This window comes from Cygnus olor, chromosome 8 (genome assembly GCF_009769625.2).
Source record: "Cygnus olor isolate bCygOlo1 chromosome 8, bCygOlo1.pri.v2, whole genome shotgun sequence".
Classification (NCBI taxonomy): domain Eukaryota; kingdom Metazoa; phylum Chordata; class Aves; order Anseriformes; family Anatidae; genus Cygnus; species Cygnus olor.
The window spans coordinates 16,725,022-16,743,769 of NC_049176.1; the positions used below are offsets into that span (position 1 = coordinate 16,725,022).

The 18,748-nt window shown below is 37.6% G+C and overlaps 1 long non-coding RNA gene across 1 annotated transcript in view; it reads left to right on the plus strand.

Annotated features, from left to right (window-relative positions):
• Positions 1-18,748, plus strand: part of LOC121074408 — a 504,929-nt gene that overhangs the window by 67,614 nt on the left and 418,567 nt on the right. The window contains exon 3 of the long non-coding RNA XR_005822307.1: positions 11,660-11,767. This is a non-coding gene — a long non-coding RNA (uncharacterized LOC121074408). The remainder of the gene's footprint in view (positions 1-11,659; positions 11,768-18,748) is intronic.

Genomic DNA, 18,748 nt, shown 5'->3' on the forward strand with positions numbered 1-18,748 from the left:
ATGGCAATTATTACTTGAACTTTCTTAGACATCAGCCACAAAGTCTTTTAAAGGTAATGTAACGAAATGAGGAAAATGAAGATTATGGGTGATGGAAACATGAGTCAGAATAAACAAAATGTTGTAAGATGAAGAATGCCAGCCATGGAAATCTCTGCTGAACCTGATCTGCACTCATATTTACATTCATGCAAGTGTGGTTTGCTGTGAGAACATGGTGATGTGGCATACAGAAGGCAGTAAGACTGTCCTGAAGTGCATTTCCCACGTAACTGATAAAAAAAAAGTCTTGCTAAAAAAGGGAGTGACAATTCCTGAACTTTTCTAGTGCTCGCTGCAGATTTTCCCCATTGGACGTGGGAGTTACAAATGGAACCATGTGCATGTCTAGGGACAGTAGTGTCACTGAGGTGAGTCACCTCGTAAGGGAACAGTTGGTGGAAGTGCTGCTTTCTTCTCCTCGTGGGAGGAAGCTCCAGTTGGTGGCTGAATATCTCTAGTTAGTTTATAGGAAGCTTGTTCAGAGAATGTTTGAGTCAGCGTTTTTTAAAGAGTGCTTCTTAAACAGATTGCCTAGTGCCTGTCCGAGAGAGAGGCTGTCCAGGAGAAGGTTTGTGTGTGGCGCAAGCTGCTTTTTCTGTGGATGAATTGAAGTAGCTTGTTTTTGTTCCATCAGCACGGCAACTTTCATCAACACACAGCTCTTGGGAAGTAAAACAGATTTTGCAATGTGTCTGAGGTAGTGCCTATTACCCACAACTCCTGTAGAATTAGCCTTTGTTATTAACTCTGGCAAAATCTATTTTCCACTTTAACATCTCAGTAGTAAGTGTATTATTCAAGACCAAGACTTGAGGTACGTAAAATAACCGTCAGTATCATACCCATTAAGCTGTCAGTTTTCAGCGGGGCACTGGTGATATTACCTATGACTTTCTGTCTTCCCGACTCCCTCCAACAATCTCCTCTCCATCAGCTGCCTCTCTTATGCCCCAGAAACTGCTGTCAGTGGCCTGGTGGATGGCTCATTTGACATGTCTGTCATGTTGTGAAGCGTGTGTAGGAGTTAGATTAAATGAAGAGAAAGCTAGCTCATCTGACTGCCTACTGAGGAGCTTCAGGTCAGGGAAAGCTTTCTCTACATTAGGACTGCAGTAATTGGAGGAGGAGAAAAGTAGAAGGCAAGGGCAGATCTGCAGTAAGGTAGGGAGAGGAAGGCAGAGACTGGATGGGGATGGCTGAAGTACATATGCTGTTGGAGTATAGAAGTAATAGCTCTGTTCAGTGCCACATTGGAGTCTTGGGGAACTTTTAAGGAAATCATTTACTGTCAGCTTTTTCAGTCTTAGTCTTTTAGTGCAGTCTTCTCCTAATGCTTGCAGGCATTAACTCTTCCTGCTTCTAGAAAGCTGGGGAGCAAAAACAGAAGGGCAGTGTAGAAGAGATGAATTCTGTCTGCCTGCAGATAGAAAGAGTGAGGCAACCACGCCCATGAACCTGAGTCTTTGCGGAGCACACGGTACATTACAGAAAACTCATCTGAATAACTTTGCAAACTCTGGATATCAGCTGCTTTTTTTTTCAATAGATTGGTAATGCTCTCAGATACTGTGGTGAGGTGAGCACTGAAAATTTCTGGCACATTTTTAAGTAAAATAAGAAGGCAGCAATTAATATTGCATTAATGAAGAATCATCCCTGGAAAATCGTGGAGAGAGTTATTTTTATGCAAGTGTAGATTTTTGATGCCAAGACAATAAAGAGAAACCACAATTTGTTCCATTAAGCTTGTATCATATTGTCAGCACTTGCCCATATGGAAAACATATAAATTGTCATGAAAACATGAAAATGGGACAATTTGGTAATGTTTTGAGTAGGCTTTATAAATATCATATGTATTTTTAAATACATAAGTGATGCAGTTTTGAACACAAAAGAACCACAGTTGTGGCAGCCAGATTTTGCTGTGTTCCCAAAGCAGCAAAATTAGCAGAGCTACAAATGTAGTTATTTAAAAGTTGGGAATTTGGAGTAAGTCAGAAAAAGTATAGTGAAATTAACAGATTTGGTGGGAAACCAATAAAAGCTAAAAGGAGCACAAATATTCATTCTTTTTCTCACTGGAGGTCAGAATTTGTGTATGCACTTCTAGATTTAACGGAGCTTTTGCACAAAGCCTCAGTCATTAAACCTAACAAGTACCTTGGTGACTGGAGCAAATCTTCGGCTCATGGGTGGATGAATTAGTGATATGGTTGGGCAAAGGGTAGAAATGTGGGCAGCTCTATGACCTTTCATCCCATTATGTGCTTGTACAGGTCTGTACTAAGACTTAGGTCTGTAAGTTTACTTTTAGCCATGCTGTTAAACACGCCAGTTGTACAGAATATCAGAGCTCAATAGGTATGAGTGGAAAAATGAGGCTATGCATTAGTTGAGAATCTGGCTCATTATGCAGAGAGGAGGAATCAAAGGCATCTTTGCATTTTTTTCCCCCTTCTCTGCTGTGTTTCCCTTGAGTTATGTGTTGAATTCATGCTGGTCTCAGGTTCAGGAAAAATAACTTTGCTAACACCAACACTGTTGAGTCCTGTGGTATGTGTTCCAGTAATTGATGCAGGCTGGAGACTAGGAGATGTTTGGCAAGAAGTGGTGTTATTTTGGGATCCAGCTGGCCTGGGGTTCCCTCACACAGGGTAATCATCCAGTAGCTTTCTGCAGCTTTCTGCCAAAACTCCTTTCTGACTCGATTCCCTGTTTGTTGAGTCAATAACATTCCTTTTTTCCCCATCTCCTGTAAGCTCTTTTCCTACGAAGTTTAAACTCTCCAGAGCACATCAAACATACCTAGATGAAGTCTCTTACCAGTACTCTAATACAGTTTCTAATGTATTGCATTGTAATTCAGTGGAATGTTCTGTACCTTGAAAACAAAGTCACCTGCCTGTGCTAGGATTACCCTGGGTGTCACCTGGGGAGCTACCTGAAGGAGAGCAGCTTAAGTCTCTGCTCCACAAAAGCCTGCTTGGTGTGCAAAACCCACCTGACTCTCGTTCCCTGCTGATTTGTGACTTATTGGAAGGGGGTACGCTATCGCTATGCAAGTTGTGCTTCCTTCTGTGGATTTTTTGCTTCTTTGCACCCTGGTTCTATGAGAATTTGCTTCTGAAGCTGGGGAAATATGACTCAAAACACCAGTGCTTTTAAAATATGCTGTAGAGTGGTTCTGTACAGGAACCTCCCAAGACGGAGGAAAGAGAACATGCAATTAAAACGTAGTAGTAGTTATTGTTGTTAGTGACAATGACAGTAATAATAATTTGTCTTTTAATAAAAGTCTGAGGAAAAGTCTAAATGATTCATACTTACATAGAAAACAATATTGAAACATTTACTTCATAGATAGTAGCCAAGAGATAAGATACAATTCTGGTTCTGTATTTATACTCTGTTTTGCAGACATATCTAATCTTCAGTGGCATGAGAAATGTTGTAGAAATGTATCTCATCAAAAATTGCTGCAGCAATGTACTTAAAAAACTGTCCTCTAGAAACCAGGTCAACTTTCATTGTAGCTTATGGTAATACATAAACACAGGATAGTTTTTTATGTCTTAGAACGGAGATAGCATAGATAGTAACATGCTTTCATCTGTTACCTTTATCAGATCGTCTTATCTCCTTTGTGCCATCATACTCAAAATATTCAGAATAGAAGTGTCTGCTTTATTTAATATGCACATGGAGGGCCTGATTCTGTTTACATTGAAGTGATTGGAGATTTCTGTCATTGATGGGAGCAGAATCAACTATCTGAATTATCCTCACTGCTTTTTGTTAGTGTTCTTCCCAGTTAAATACATGGGGAATAGAGACTGACCTCTGAAATCCTGAAAATATCGTTATAATTGAGAAGATTTTAGCGCTGTAACTTTATCAGCAATTAAGAAACCTGTCTGTTCTGTTCTGCCAAGGTGCCTGTGGAACCTTACAGTGTTAACAATATAGAAGGTCTGGCAACAAAATGAGCTTGAGATAATTTTTTTTTTTTTTCCCCAGGGCTGTCCTGTTTTAGGAGAAGTGATATTATCCGACAGTGGATGGAACTTTTCTCCTATACCTCTGTTGTGTGAGTGTGGATTTAGGAGGTTTCACTTCCCCCAGACACAGATTTTTAGCTAGCCTGGAATTCTTTGGAAGAAGATGCTATTAATGTCTCCTGTAATAGTCCCAAACCACCATGTGATGCTGTTTTTCAGTTGATGTTGTCTTAAAAATTACTTAAATGTCTCTGTATATATTAAAGTATTCCAGAAAGAGGACTAAAGTTTTAGAGACTCTTATGAATAAAGTGTTTCTCAATACAGCTGACAATAAGCTTCTGCATTTGGTTTGAGTGGAAAAACATAAGTAATTTCATATTTTCTATCATCTAACTGCTTCTTTTGATTGTATGGTAGCAGCAGTTGGATGAAATAATAACTCTTTTTGTGAGGTCTTTAATACAGAATAATTTTCCTACTTTTGACAATTTTGCATGCTTTTAGTTTCCTCTAGGCAGAAATGTTTCTGAGAGACTTTGTTTGGTTGAACCCAGTTGTTTGTCCTCCTTCATCATGTAAGTGATAGTCTAGGATCTTTTTTCTTCTTCCAGGCTATCTGCTTGTGTATATGGCGCTACTTCATTGTCAAAGAAAGAAGTTAAGTAGGCAGTATAACTTTCAAGCCAGTCTTCCCAGGCACCTGTGAGATCATACCAGCTGTGAGTCACTTTCTCAGAAAGGTTTTAGAAGTGCAGCTCAATAAGCATCAAATTATGTACATATTTCTGTCAGTTTCATTGATTTCCTGAAATGGTAAATGAACTTGTAAAACTCAGGCATACCAGTAAGCTTGTGAAGTCACTCTTCTTGTGTTTAGATTTTTTTTGTCACCAGACCAGGCAGAGTAAGAAGATGTAAAATGCTTCTATAAAGTAGTCAAAATTTGTATTCAATTCATAAATTTTCTATGAATCCTATTGTATAAGTTTGCATTTTATTTTGGCTGAGTTTTGTTTATCTTTAATATTTAATTTGTTAAGTAGTTAGGAAGTGCAATGACAAGATTTTTGTCTTCTTTTTTGAGACACTAATAAAGATTGATAATTTTAAATCAGATCACTTGAAAATGCTTTTCAAGTTTATGATCTAAGACATGGCCACGTCTTTGGGTCTCAGAAAGCCTTTGGTGAGATTTATGTGCTTTTATCAATGGAGGTATAGAGAAACTGTTTTCCTGTTTTCTGTTGCTTTTAAGAGTCAGGAGATACCTGTGGTGAGTCTTGGAGGAGTTTAGCCATGGTAAGTTACTAAAATGCATTTTGGCAGAGGATGGAGAATTAACTACTCGATCTGTTGTGAAACAAGACAGTCTTTCAAGCCATTTTTCAAAGTGTTCATAGATCCAATTTCAAGGCAAGTCAGACAATAAAAGTAGTAAGCAAAGAAAACTAATGTGTATGTGGAATACTTTAATTAAAAATAATAATTATAATGGACCCATGGTGCTCATGAACTTTTCTTTTTCTTGTTGATTTGATTTTGCTAAATTTTACTCTCACAGCAAATTATATTGCTGTTCTCTTACATTTCACGTTTGATTGCTGAAATATTGTGAAACAATTTAAATGGGATTTCTATGAAGAAAAAAACCACAGCTTTGTTTTTGAATTTAAACAGCATCCTTTATCTTAAGGATGGTTGTTTTAGTTTAGGGATTTTATAGTAAAGAATTTCACAATAAAGATCCCAAGCTATCCCACTGTATAGAAAGAATTAAATACTTTGGATGATATTGGTGGATGGTCTTTTGAAAGCATGAAGTAAATGATGACATCCAGGAAATTAAAATGCAGCCTTGGTAAAGGCAGTGTTCAGACAGACTGATTATGGTACAATTTCTACATACAAAATTATTTCCCGTGCAGGCTTTGTTTCTAATCACAGATTCCCATGCAAATACCTGTTCTATTCCTTATCCTGGAAGACCAGGCATCTTCTAAGCACGCTGACAGCTCTACCCTGAGAACGCTCTTTCTGTCGGTAGGGTAGGCTAGTTGTGTATAGGCTGTTGGAAGCCAGCTCTTCATTGCTGCCAGTGAAGTAAAGTTGCACCTGCTTTTGTTTCTTGATGTACATCCTTTAAGATAGGACAGACCCCTTTTCTCTGAAACTCTAAGTCTGGGACAAACCATAATTTTTCCTTCATTTGTAGTGATTCATGTATTCTGGACAACAGTCCAGAATGATACAGGGATTCGGGCAAGAGGGGGAGACTGACTGTCAAACTGTCTTTACTAAGAAACCTTAAAAATAAAGTATGACGCTGCGGATATTAAGGGTTATGAGAGTGGCAGAGGTTGCTATCAAAGCAGCAGTCTTTAGAAGAGGATTATGGTTCAATTGTCACAACTTACTGAAAACAAAGACAGAGCAATGGCTGGTTTAAGAACACTGTCCTTTTGTTATGTGTTCAGTAAGACAGGGAAAGTGCTTTGCTCAGAGCAAATCTGATATAATCCTGATGTTTTTCCTCCCAAACTTGAAGACAATCCAAACAAAGTGATAGCCTTTAAATAATATGACCACTTTTCTTTTTTGTGTGTGTGTGTTTTCTTACTTCTTTGTGCAAGAAATGATTGTACAAGAGAGTGACTACTGTGAGGAAATCAAAGTCCTTAATGAGTACACACTGACATTTCTTAACTTGGAACTTGAGTCTTGGTACAGGACATTGGTGGACATAAGTCTTGGACTAAATTTGTGCATGTTTTTATAGCTTGGAATGCATATGTGAGAAGATGTTCAGAATCTGAGCATCATTTTCTTCATTCAGAGGGGAGGTGGCACCAGCGTGCAGGGCTGATCACCTGTCTTCAGGTGGTTCAGCTGTGGGATTGAGCGAGAGCTAGTGGAAGTTGAGCCAGGTTTGCATGCTCAGGCAAGGAGGAAAGGAATATTCACAGGTGTTTGAGGGGGAGAGGAATGGCTATGTCATTCCATTCATATACCTACAAGCACAACATATATTTTATGCAGATACTGGCAAAATGGGAGTTAAAACCAAAAGATTTTGTGTCCTACATTAGAACGCAGTGACAGTTGATTCAGCCTCCGAAAAGGCAGAAACAGAAGTCTTAAACCACAGACTGTACACAGAATGTGAAAGTTGTCATGATCAAACATTGTTGATCCAAAATATATTCTTGTGTAGTTCTCAAGTATTCCTATCTTATCTCATGAGAGAATCAATCTGTTCTCAGTGTATTTTCTGACCTTCTGATCTTCTGATCAAAATAGTCAGGCTTCTTAGGGACAGACTGTCATTATTTTCAACACAAGATATATCGTACATTTCGGTGGAAGGAAGGACATGTACAGAATAGTCACAGAGTCAGAATTGCAAAGTTCAAAAAATAGCTGTATCTGTCTTGGGGATTTCTCATTTTGGTTTGTTTGAAACAAAGTAAGCCTGCACATATCCAATTGTGTTCAAATATTGTAATAACTCAGACCACATAAGAAAAGTGCCCCGTCAGATATTGTGAAAGGATATAAGAAAAGGGTTATTCTCTCACTATGTTTTTTAAAATAACCTGTTAAAATAACGTAGTTATTAAAAAACTTTCATAATTATTTAGAACTCCAAATAGACTTTAACTCATTTGATTTTTATAGACTAGTAGTCTTTAATCTCCACAGCAGAATCTGAAGGGTACCTGTTACATACTGGTAAATTAGTTGTCAATCCCTTGGGCAGTATATTTTAATATCAGTATTATATGGTAGATGATATAAATCTTGTGTACGGTATTATTAGCTTAGGCAGCTGCTGACTTAAAAAGGCCAGTTTAACAAGTCACCACTGTATTATGTTTAATTAGGTACAGTTTATATAATGAGGTGTTCAGTTCTAATGGAAAGACATGCTGTGAGCAGCACATCTGCAGGAATAACTATTACAATCAGCATTGCAGAGACCCATGGAACTGCAAATTAGACTTACTTATCTAGAAATAAATTACATCCCAATGCCTTCATAAAGCTCATTAATTAATTCCACTGGCATAAAGGTCTTTTTCTTAATTTCATGTTCCATTAGCATAATAAACACAATTTGAGTTACAACAGTATGATCAGTTTAATGGATGCTATTTATTTTAGTTTTTTATTTAAAGTCCCGGTAACATAGAATTAACATCAATATGCTGTTTGGTCCTTTATTAAAAATTCCCATAGGATAACCAGCACAGATGTTCAATACAGCATCATATATTTGCTGCATTTTATGACTTCACTAATTGGCCATATGGAAAGGTGTTGCTTGGGTTTAATTTTTTTTTTTTAAATCTGATAAATGGATTGTAATAGTCACAATTGGTTAGTATGTGCAGTTGTACAGGTTAATATACACTGCATGCTGGGAACAAAACAAAAGTAAACAAAGTTTTTATGTCCATTGATTAGTAGTAGATAGTACCAATATACTTCACAGTATATTAAAATCCATTTCACTAATGTCTAGATCCTGACATAATTATAATTCTCTAATTTATGCAGACACTGTCTAATCTGAAGAAAATGTTAGCAGCTATTTTTTTAGTCACAGCTAGGTTATAGATAACTTTATTGTTGTTCCATTCGGCTTTTCATGAGCCCCACATTTCATGATAAACTACACTGTTAGGGATGTTTCTGATGAGATGTTGTATGTTGCTAGAACAAGAACTTTCATTGCCCACTGAGCTAAATTGGTTACTTTGAGTGGTATCAATATGTAATGCTCTGTTAATTTTTTTTTTAGGAAGATGTCTTAACAAATTTTGTTTTTATTTTATATTGTCCAACTTCTTACGCTAAAGACTACCTGTTAATATAACCAAGCTAATTCTGTTGTCAGCTTGGTGAATATATTTTTTAAAGCTTATCTCTTATATTGTTTTCCCATTTCCTAGTATTTTCTCTCCTCTCTGCATTTAGTATGAATGACTATCATTGCAAATATCTTCTCCTTCAGCCTATAATGAAACCACTTTCCCATGTTACAGACTGATTTGGGGTAGTACTCATCTGTCATATAAATCCATCATCTGATTTTTCACTAAAAACTGATTTCTGTCATTATGCTGTAATTCACCTTTCTGTTTCTCTCTTACTTTCAAAAATCATCTGAACAGGAGTCATCTATCTCTGCTACTGTGATTCCCTTCTATTACATGACCTCAATTACAGTATCAGAAAGAACTGCACCAGAGCAGATGAGGACAAGTTGCCTGATTTCAGTATGTGTGTCTGTATGGGCATACACGTACACAAATACATAGTTCTCAAGGGTTACGTGAAGGCATTTTGCTTTGAAGAGTGCTCTGTAGCTCATTGCAGTTTTAATACTCCTGACCCCACACAGACGCATACCCTTGGGGTTTGGGGTTTGAGCTTGTATGTTTTTTTAAACAATTCTTATTCATAACATTAACAGCTGGAATTTTTAAGGCTTTTAAACGTGTAACTAATCTGAAGAATTAAATTCCTTTTATCTTGAAACTTAGGTCTATATCATAAATAGAAATTGTCTAGTGAGATACAGAAGTAGCCTTTAGTACAATCCCTTGTCATTGACTCTGAGCTATAGAACACACTGGATGCACAGAGCAGTGAAGTTGTATCATCAGACTAATGTCTCTTTCTGTATAGAGCAGATGCTGGAATGAAATTTTTAAAAAGGATGCTACATGTTCACAAAATTTGGCAAAATGACAAAAGATGGCTATTTTCAGATGTCTCAGTATTATGGGTCCTAAGACACATGTCAGAAAAACTGATTTTTCACCGAAGGACAAAGCTAACATTATTACACAGCTGCATTGTCTGTGAATATAAAAGATTTTCATGCGCTACATAGTCACACTATGTAAAGTGACAACAGGGGTTTGATTCTGTCCCATATTTAAGAAATGGAGACTTGAAAAACCCGTGCATTTTCCAATCCTCATATCGATATTTGTTAAATGGTTCAATTTGAAAATCTATGTTATAGGTTTTTCAGTTTAAAAATATGCTGGGCAAATACTGCCAAGTCTTAGCCTTTTGCAGATGGTTGGGCTAGATGTGGTTAGGTGAACAGTCACGTATAGTCTTGTCTTTAGCAGTCTAAAGTCAACCCTGTCCAAATTGTGTGGGCATGTTTATGCTAAACCTTGCTCAGATGGCAATGAGCAACTTGAGGGGAGGGACTGAGTGCATTTGGGACAGAGGGAGAGGCAGGCACTTGGAAAACATGGTATCAGAAAGTGGTTCAGGTGATGGTAGCTCTTACTGGATTGCTGTAAAGTAGGAGTGAAGAAGTGAACTGAGCAGTAAGAATCTGTGGGGACTCTGCAGCCACCCATAGAGCTTTACACAGATTCTTTTTAGCCTGCTATACATTGCTCTGAGAGCTTAATCTTACCTCCTGTTAGCTGGTGTGATTAGCTTATGTTACAAGTGCAACATTGCTGTGTGGTCTGGCAGGTGAACGTAACCTGCAAGGAAGTTCTGAAAAGACTGCACTGGCCACTAGAAGGAAATCTGTCAGAGGATGAAACCACATTGCTTTACAGCTGGTTGCCCAGGGCTATTTCTGTGCTTTGTTTTGATATCTAAACCTGTGATTCCAGAATTATCTACAGAATTATATCCGTAATGTCAAGTAAATGGCATAGAAGATTTTTGGAGAATCTTCTACCCTGCTTTCACAGCACCTAAGATATCAGCCTGCATGAAGCTGAGCTCTTTGAGCTGCCTGGCAGTGCACTGAGTACATGGCAACTATTTTTTTCTCATCTGTCTTCTGTGATGGACAACACTATCCTGTCCCCACTTCCACCAGCAACCTTGTACTGTGCAGCTGAACCTCAGATACTAGTCAGGTTTGTAGGGTTGAGTGCTGGACCTTGCCTGGAATGCACCTAGCAATTCTCTTTATCCCTTGGATTCAGACTACCAGAGAGGTTTTGTGCTCAGAGAGAACAGGTTCTTCCTGCTGGTACTCATGCACTTGACTGGTTCCTTCGCTATCCCAAATGTTCCTTGTTTTTTCTTAAAATGTCAGAGGATGGAGAAAGAAAGGACAGCACTCTGGGAATAAGGAGACACTTCTAGACACTTTTCATTGAATGGGTCCTAAGACCCATCATCGGAAGGAGATGATTGTTCACTGATGGGCAAAGCTAACATTACACTGCTGCACTGCCTGCCCCCCTCTGAGGGGCGATGTTCTGATGAAAGGCTGGCAAGAAAGAATAGGGAGAAACTATAGCATAGGATGGCACACACAAAAGTTGCTACAAATAGTCGTAGTTTTCTTCTGAAATAAGTTATTTTTTGAATGTCATTTGGCATCTGATAGGGAAGTAGCAGAGAATCATTCTATTTCAAGTGCAACAGGTTTGTGATTTGAGACTGACATGAGTTTAAAAACACTGTGTGAACTGTAGGTTTAGTGACTTAATGAAAGGTCCCTCTTCTGTTTGAGATACTGGAGTATGGCTAGATAGTTCAGGTTAGTAAAACACCTTTTTGTTGTCAAGGCTTCATATTATTTATGAGTAAAGTTTGTTTTATTCATTTTCTTGCAGATTCACTCAGCTGAAGTGAGGTCTTTGTTTTGGGGCTTTTGGGAATGGAAGAGAAGATGTTACAAAGACTAGAACATAACTGCCTCATTACTCCTGGTCTAGCCCAAGGTGAGAAACTGAAGAAGGTAACTCAGGGAGATCCAGAAGTGTCAGATAATATGTGCCCTAAAAACCCTATGCAAAATCCAGTTTCAGGTAGAAAGTAAACATGCCCTGTCAGGCTTTGTGTTGTAGCTGTGTGTGTGTACTTGTGGCTTGAGATAGAACATCACATCCCATGGCATGGCTACAGGTATTATTTCACAGGTATGGGTGATGGAAAATTTGGCTAGGGAAGAGGCAAGTTGCTGTTAACTTCAGCCAGAGCCCAGTCATAAAATATGTACCTTTGAGTCAGAGCTGAATCAAACGCCTGTGCCACATAGGCCTAAAAATCACCTAAATTTAAATGGAATTAAAGTGGGTTGCCTGGATAGAGAAGCTCTGGCAAGGATAGTTCAGATTCTCAAACCTCTCAGCCATACCTAGAAACTTCCTGTCTAATTGGTATTCTAATATCGGGAGCTGAGATTTCTTAACAGCATGAGGAATTAAAACTAGAACTGAAAGTCTTTGTAATGCAGCCTTAATACAGACATTGACCAGATGTCAGATTGGTAGAATCGAGTAAAATACTAGTACAGTCAAACATATTTCTGAAAGCTATCCAATGCACGTTACATCTACAGGGTATTGCAGACGTTTTATTTGCAGCTCAGTGATAAATATTTAAAGATCAGAAATATTATTTAAAAAGCTTCCAGGACTACAGGTGTCACTTTCCCAAGTAGAATCGATTTCCCCAAGTAGTTTATATCTTTGATCCTGTAAGTCTTCATAGAAATGTATGTATTACTTTCTGCTTACGAGTGCTGTAGCGTGCCGTATTTTGCATGGTCTCAGGGAAGAAATATCAGGCACCACACTGAGGCCTTGGAATTCCAACCAACAATTGCAGTTCTCTGGCTGTTGATTTTTCCCACAGTTCTTGCTTAAAAACGTAGATACGTGTAGAAAAAAAAATCATCACACAGTAACGCATAGAGAAACTGAACAGTAACGCCAAGGTTGAATCCTCAGGCCTTGTGACCTTTTTTATTTGTTTAAACAGCCTCTTTTAATTAGTAATAGATACTGTTGCACTCAGATAAACATTAGCGATGATTGAAAACAGCACCTTACAAGCGAAGGTTTTGTAGAAATTTAATACACATAGCTGAACTCAACTTCTTTAAGAAGTTGCTTTGTTCTTGTCATAACGCTTGAAGTTAATGGACAACTAAAATAGAATGGCTACATGTGTCATACATTGAGTGAAAAGGACTGACTAAAAGCCATTAGCGTCCAGAAAAGGAAGACACAGGCAGAAGTTATATTGCTTCCAGATGAATCCTAACTATTCCCCAAACTCTGTATTAGTATGACAGGCGAGAGGCAGGGCCATTAATCGAAAGGTCAGATAGTGCAATTTTAGCCAGATCTTCTTGATTGAAAGGCACTGGAAAATTATCTAGAATGCTAGTGTTACCGCATCTACAAAATACTTTTTAAAAACTGTTTTAATGGCTTGATGGTCTAAGTGACAATTCTACCTGTCATACTAAAAGGGAAAGTTAGCTTTTAACACTGCTTATAGTAGAGGTACTAGAAAAGTTGAGTTATACTGCATTCTGAAAAAAACTTTAAATTCTTTTTTTGTTTCTTCAAAACTCTCTAATGCAGTTAAAGTGTAAACCTGAAAAACCCCTACTATTATTATTGTTCTCAAATTGATTTAATGTCAGCCCTCACACTTTCTTTATTACAGAATTATTTTGCTAATAGAACTATATCAGCATTTTATCCTGAATAGTTTAAAAAATAATAATTTAATAACTTACCCAGATCCTAATTATAGATTTTTGAATCGGTTTCATTAATCATATTTACTATTCATATAATTAACGTGCATTTTAAACAGTCCACTATTGACGTCAAATACTATATACAAAGCAGGTACTTGAATATATGCAGCATGGAAAACTCTGTTATAGACCATCTGTATGTTCCTAAAAAAAACATGTCTCAACCCCTTCTCTTCAATTTTCAGATGCGTATAGCTAGAGGTTTTGTGCTGAAAAACATACAATACCTGTTGGTTTACTGTGTTTTGCTGTAAGAGGAGAAGATGCTATTGTTTTATATAAAAACCTTTCATTTTCCCATTTTGGTCACAGACGTTGTTCTGTACATCTATGGAGGTATGGTTCTGAGGGAGGTGGAGCAGATGTGTGGTCAGGTAGTGGTCTATTGTCATTTGACTTAGCACAAGCAGAAGCATTGTAAGGCTTGTGTAAGAGGTCAGATAAAATCATCTGATGATGCCATTTAGGCTTGAAAATTCATTAACCTGTACTCTTTTTTTATGGATAAGCTTTCCGAGACTTCTTTTCCATTTCATTGTGTTAGAATGTAAGTGCTCTTTGTTAGTAATAGTTAATTATTCTGTGCTGTAGATAGTATGATACATTTGGGACCAAAATAGGAAAAAAAACGGTGTGCACGCTGATGTCATGCTTACGAAAGTACTCCTGCTGAATTTTCTTACACATCGTGGTGTAATGTAGCCTGATGAATTGTGTTCATAGTATGTGCAAACACCCTTTAAGAAGTCAGTCCCTCTTTCTGCCACTCCTAAATAACCTGGCTATTTTTTTTTTCACTTTGCATTAAAGACATATGACTTCTCCACTGTTGATACCGTTTATCATGAAATAATACCACTGTCCACTGTTCCCTTTATGCCCTATGCCTATACAACTGTCAAAGAAAAAAAAAACGTTCTCCCTTTCTGCTAATGTTTACCAACTTAAGAGATTTTGTTGTCAGCCTAGTGCTCTCAGGAGGAAATCAATGACTATGCAGTATGCAACTTCCTACGGAAAGACTCAAATTGTCTTCCTTTTTATTTCTTAGGCCACTTTCCATTAGTGCAGTAAAATGAAAGAGGGTGCTAGTGCCCAAGATGTCAAAAATGAGTCCTATTTTCAGTTGTGTTGCTTTTTTTCCTTTTGCTCTTACTTATCCTAAATAAATTTGTCCAGAGTCTTTAATCAGTCTAATGTAACATTATAATCAATTTTATGAGTTATTAAACCATAGTGAATGGCAAATGGCCACGGAGGGCACTCAGTACCTTATAGGGTTGGGTCCATAGTGAAAGTTGATGTTTGAAGAGTAACCTTCATACTAGTTTAGGAATTTGTGGTATAATAGCTTTCCATCGCTAGGTTTCATTATGAAGTTTTGCTTAGACAGATGGGGAAGCAAGGCTGCATGACAGGATGTACATAAGGATGTATCCTGATTTCATAGGATATGGTGCCTGCACTGGGCAAATGATGTACTGCAAAGTGTATTTCCTTGTTTTAGATAATGCTTTAATGATGGTGCTTTACTCACGTATAGTTTGGAAAGGACTTCGAACCTATACATACTAGATCCGGAAGACAAGCCTTCAGGTTTCAGTGTGTATCTCATTTTTACTTTCACATGACAGCTTAACCTGTTACTACATGATTATAATTAGGTACTTGATTTTCATCAACAATAATTTCTAAGTGAAGCACTTTATGTATTTTTAAAGCAGATTTTGTTTAATACTGAGTGATTTCAGCCAAGGACATCAATTTCTGTGCCTCAGTTTATTTATCCATAATATGATGAGAATTTACCTACCTCAAATATGATATCTGTGTCAAAAACGACTATTTAGCATTTTGAGCTCCTATTGGTCTTAGTGATAATTTTAACTTGTCCCCCTATACTATCATACATTGACCTTAGAAATCCTAACACTATAATTGTTTCTTATACACCTTAAAAAAATAGTAAATTTTCCAACATCTTCTCTTTTCACTTATTACCATAGCGTGCCTCTTATTAATCTTGTACAATTCTAATTTCAAAGTCACATGTTTATCTGAGTTTCAAACCTCTGAAGTACTGCCTAGGATTAATCAAAGCTTAGTCTGTATAGAGAGAGTCTTTTGTTTCTCTTCCTTTTTCTTGCTTTACCAGGATATCGCCTGTGTAAGCAAAATCAATGTAAAATGCCTGCTAGAAATGTCTGGAAGTTATCATAAAAGGTTCTATGACTCAAATGACAGTCCTGGAGAAATTTGAAAACTGCTTACATTTGCTTCAGTTTTGCTTGGAATGTTGTAGTTTGAAGAGTGGAGTCTGGCAGCACCCAAATGTGTGCACGTAGTCATGGGGCTGCGTTTCATTGAACCATTTTCTGTGCAATGTAAAGGTAACCAAAACAGTCAAGGGTAAAGGACTGTTGGAAAGTGTTTACTGAAAAAATTGCTTGTGTAATTTGTGGATATAAAATATATGAATCCCTGTTCCTTTTGCATTTATGTGCTGCACATTGTTTGAGGCCCTTATATGGACACAACAGCAAGGATGGCTGGGGGTTATAAAGAAAAACAGCTACCGACAGATTGGAAAGGATGCTTTGGTGAGGGAAGGACTGACAAGGTATGTGGAAGGAAATTCATTGTTCAGCCTGTCATGGACAAGCAACTGATTTGGAGGGGAAAAGGGAAAAACACGTTTCAAAAAATAACTGAACTGTTAGAGAAAAATAGTTGGATACTCAGTAGTATGTATCTGAGAGATAACTGACCCAGAAAGAGGTTCAGGAAAGGGGAAATGCTTATAGATTTATTGTCTTTTTGTGTGTGCATGTGTGGGTGCGTTTGTATGTATATGTATATAATATATGTATATTTACATGTGAGGCTCTTGTGCTCTCTCACAAAGAACCGTGTGTGGAAATCTTATCAAAACCTACTTGATTGCTGCTTTTTTGCTGTTATACACGGAGGACTAACCTCAAAACTGGGTAACACATGAATGTATGGAAGGTGAATGAGTATGCTTTGGGGGAGTCTGATGGTCTGGCATTGGTCTCAGTGACAAGAACATCAACTCTGAGTGGTGCTAATCTCAGAGGATAACAGGGAAGGGGGCAGAGAGATAAAGACTACCCAAGAAGTGTGACACACTACAGGAAAAGGGACAGAGAGGGAGGGAGCCTTTTCTAAGAAACTCATATTCTAAGGCGTGAAACATAGCAAAACAGTCTAGGGAGAGTTTGACAAGGGGAGCTCCACACATCTCTAAGTATTATGGGTTTTGAAAGAGTTGAGGGGTTAAAAGATTTGTCTTGAGTGGTCAGTAGATACTGATTGCCTGATATTTATGATTTTTGAAGCTGCTTTTTGTGTGAGGGATTGTAATACGGCAATGGCTTCATTCTCTAGCAGTAACACCCTGTGGAGATGGCTATTTTGGATTTTTCACAGAAGTATCTGCTAGTTACACACAACATTTTCCTTTTCTCAGAAGCCCTCATGATACACTTATGTAGAATTTTATTTATGCCATTTCAAATTCAGAGAGGTGAGCATGGATCCCAGCATGTAGAAGAAGAGATTTTGCTAGTCTATAAGACAACTCAGTGGGCAGTCGTGGTAGGGACTTTATTCTCAACATTCTGTCTTATCCAGCAGCTGGGTTGGAATCCATAAACGTACCTGCTTACCATTCCTGGAAGTTTAATCGGCACTGTACCTGTTTTAAAAGGAGATATATTCTTTAGGGTTATTGAAAGACTACAGTCCAAGTTTTGAAAGTATGAACAATGTTATGGTACAAATACAAATGTAGGCTTAAAAGATGTGCTTTCTGAAATCCATAATTATAACATTTTGCTACCCATGAAGTGGTTGAAATAGATCGGTGTACTCTTCTTGGTGTTTGTTTGTTTGTTTGCTTTTCCTGGGTGGGAGAAATTCATAGAGGTTGGAGTTGCCTGAGTACTTCAAATTTTTGCTTCAGATGTTGTATTTGTGAGCACATTCATATATGTGTTTTCGTAGAAAGAAAGAGAAGGAAAAACCACTGTGTATATGTGTACTTGAATATAATACGTATTTGCAGTGACCAAGCTGGCAGGGTCTGAAGATCAGATTTCTAAAACTGCTTGGGGCTCATCTGACTCTCATGCTGAAACCTGTTAGCAGTTCCCAATGACTTCAATGAGACCAGAGTTAAATTAATACTGAAGCTTTTGAAAATTTAGCAATTTATTTTCTGAACTGTGATTGAATAGCCTGACCTGGTTCTCATCTGCTGCTACTGAAAATTTAAAATATTAAATAAATAAGTAAAATATTATTAAAAAAATAAATTTTCTTAAAATTTTCAAAATCTGTTGAACACTTGCCTACTCTTTCATCTCCTTGTGCGAATCTTGCTGACTGCCTGCGGGATAAGGTGTATGCTAGTACAGTTTAGAATAAGATGATTCTAACAGCGTGCTTTTCTTATAGGGATGACTACAAAAAAGAGCCTATCTGCTGTTGAGGATGGTCACTTGCCATGCTACTGAATTGCTTTCTTAGACATATTTCTTAAAATCTTTGCCAACATCTTAGAAATGAAGAATTTTAAGAAAGTAAGAGTTGCTATGTAATCAATTCATCTTTTACAGCAAGCTCTTCCAGTTTGAAATAGGCTACTTAAAAGTAGAGTTAAAAGTAGGGGAGTAAATTAGAGTAGCGTTTTGCTGAAGTTGTGTATTTAAAGGAGAATTATGCATAGTGCACTTGTTTCACCAGATCCAGATAGCTGCTCAGGAATTATAAATGCTTTAACAGCCTGAAGCAGTATTTTGCAAAAATACACAGTGATGTTTGTCCTTTTCCTCAGCAGCTTTCATGAGACTGTTTCTATTTAGGATAGCATGTTCAGAAACATTAAAGACTTCTAAATGCTTATATTAGATACTTCATTAAATTGGATGTAAAGCAGAGAAGGGTGGATCTAGCTAGCAAGTACAGCTGCTTCCTGGGCTGGCTGGTCAATGTCTGCAGTGCTGGCTTGGGTATTTGTCAGTAAAGTCTGCCAGACTTAAAATGCTGTGTTTTGTTCAGTAAAGATGTGTCTCTGGTGAATTGCTGAGATTGAGGTTCCAGGGCCTTTTATGCCATACTTCTG